Source organism: Bombus pascuorum, chromosome 6, assembly GCF_905332965.1.
Source record: "Bombus pascuorum chromosome 6, iyBomPasc1.1, whole genome shotgun sequence".
Lineage (NCBI taxonomy): Eukaryota > Metazoa > Arthropoda > Insecta > Hymenoptera > Apidae > Bombus > Bombus pascuorum.
This window is the reverse complement of record NC_083493.1, coordinates 9,688,218-9,691,194: the sequence shown is the minus strand read 5'-3', so window position 1 is coordinate 9,691,194 and position 2,977 is coordinate 9,688,218.

Sequence of the window (2,977 nt, the reverse complement as noted above, 5' to 3'; positions counted from 1 at the left end):
AGGTCGGCGGTGGCGTTTTGAATTCCTCGAGGGATGATCGCGCTTTGATGAGGGTGAGAACGCCCCGGGGGTTAACTCGTATTTCACGTGAGGCTTGTTGTCGGGTGATAGGCATTAAAATGGCGAACGGCGCATCGATCAAAGGCCTGACAGATTTTAGATTGCTCTCTCGCGCGCACGCGGTGTCAGCCGCGTCGTTTCGACGTTTTCGTGGCTGCGAACCTCCACGCTGGCACATGGACGCCCCGGCGAAGTGACCGGGGAACGCGTTACGAGATTTCATTGCACCGAGAAATTTCCTACTACATCCATCGCCAGAGATATTCGCATGACGGATCGTCGTTCGGCTATTTAAATTCGAGAGAAGCGGAACGGTTTTGCAGCCGCGGCGCGATATCGAGTGGATGAAACTGTCACGATACGCGTCATTTGAAAAAAGCAGGAAAATAGAGGAACGAACGAACGCGAGCATAGTCGTTTGCCTGAAGTTGACCAGAGTTGATAGGATGTGAATTTACCACTTCCCTGTTTGATCGTCACCAACCATGAAAATTGCTTCGCTTCTTCCTTTCCAAGCGAAATTCCATCGATGGATCCGCCTTCTCCGACAGTTGACGATTACGAAAATAGGCTACAGTTATTTTCATCGTTGGTTAAAACGTCGCATCTTCGGGTATTTTCCACGGTGAATCAAATTGAATGGTGAGTTATCAGGCGAGGAAACGCGATAAACGTATTTTACGATGCATACCGGCTTCGAATATGAGAATTCGACGCTGATGGTCCCGGTGGCCGAATCAATTCACCGATTTGGTATTTACTCCTTCCAGACGACCGACCGTTGCGAGTCTGACCGAGGGGTCCGGATGGCATGCTATTATCATGCGTGACTATTGTTGGACAGAGAGTTACCTCAGTCCTTTGAGTGCCGGTCCGATATGAGCATATTTGAACTCACGCACACGGCGACTGGTCTATCGACGCGGCACGCTCTGGCATTCTGCCTACGAGGTGTTTGAATTTAATCAACTCGCTCATGCGTTCGAGATACGTTCGCCGCGCCAACTCGTACTCAAAGCCCGATTAACATCAAATACCATTATGCCAGTAGTTGTCATAGATCGCTGCTTAAGCTCTTGAAGAGATACGTTTGAAGAAGGAAATGCGTTAGGCTGTGTGTACGCGAGTGATGTAACTTTGTTGCGATATCCTGTTGGCAATGCTACGTGCGATTTTTATGTTTATGATCGTTGAATGACGGATGGAAGAGAAGTAACATAGATTCATCCTTCATTCGTTTTATTAATCCTTTATAAACTTTCGTTCCTTCGAATCTTATACTACTACGATATCTGTTGCGATTGCGTATAATGGATTCTGATGTCAGCTTTCCCAAAAGTATTAATTTTACGCCTACATAATACGCAGACGATGTATTTGCACGATGTATTTACAAATTAAAAAAATGTCAGAGTAGGCTTGTCTCGCGTGCAACGTATCTATTAAAGAAAATTATGATTGATCTATAGGATAATGTATCTGAGTAAAATTGAGGAAAAATTCACGGTAGTGTAAAGAATAGCACAGCATCGTTGATTCGGAATGTTAACAATGTTAATAATGTTGCATTACTCGTTTGTGTCCTGGCCTTCCTCGAGATATCCGCGAGGAAAGGTAACGATACCAGTTTGTAGAGATTCCATTTAACAACGAAACGTTAACGAACTTGTCCCTTCCACCGACTGCTTAATTTTTCATTGCCAGAACCGGTAATCGTAGCGCGAATTAAAAGTCTCTGGCTCGTTTCCCCTAAGGAAGTATCGCGCACGGTGACAGATAAGCTTTTTCTATCTTTGCTCCATTGTCGGAGAGCTGCAGCGGAAACATTGACTGATCGGCGAAACACCCTTAGAATATATAATTACCAACCCCCTTACAGAGACCCGGTTTGGAACAGTCAGCCTTCTCTTTCCTCCGTCTTCCTCTGTAACCCGCACAGCTTCGACTTCTGCTACTCCGCTGCTGGTTGCTACAACACCCCACTAATAGGGGATGACTGTAACGTGACGTCATCAGGAGGAATAGAAGGAGAAGAAACGAACGAGGGCGAGAAAGAGAGGAGCGGCGTGATTGATTGGCCCATTCAAATGCTTATGAACGGCCACGGTAAGAGAGTCAGAAGTTCGTTGGTAGCTGATTGGCTCTAGCGAGAGGATCGCTCCTCGATCAGTCTTTCGATTGTCATACGCCGAGATAAATAAATTATTGTCCGAAGATGTCGATCCTAATGGAAGGCGGTTAGGAGGCAACATACGTCATTTCTACTGCCACAAACGAAACTTTACAGACAGCTAACAATCGTCCGAACGATAACAGAGATACAGGGTTGCCATAGTGTTTCAAAGTCGTAGGAAGGAACGAGCTTTCCTTTGTAGGATTTCCTATGCTGTAGAATTTTATTAATTTTTGATTCTTCGCTATTTCGTAATTGCTTGATACGACAGATTTCACGCTCTTTGTTTCCGCAATTTTATTGTTCGAAGCAATTAGAAAATCGTCGCTGTGGGTGGTTCCATCGTAAGATTAAGGGTAAAAATTGACTTTAAAACAGTGACTAAAACAATTTTGTAATTGATTTGAACAATGTCTTAGGAAGGCAGGTGCAATCGTGTTGATCACTGCCGATCATTAGTATCGAATAGGTTTTGAAGTAATTAATACCGATTATTAATGAGGTAGAAACGTAATTACGTACATTTGTATCTGTTTCTTTTAATTACGTCATTTTGGATATTAATACACGTATCGATGAGTATTATCAATCAAATGGGATTTCAGTTTGTAACTGTCATAAGATGCGATCGGGAAAATGGTTCTTCGACGCGTCCCGCGTTAATGTATCGTATATTCCATTTGCAGGCGGGTTGATATTATTATTTGGAAAAGCGGGAAGCGCTTATTTTCACGGATTTGCAAT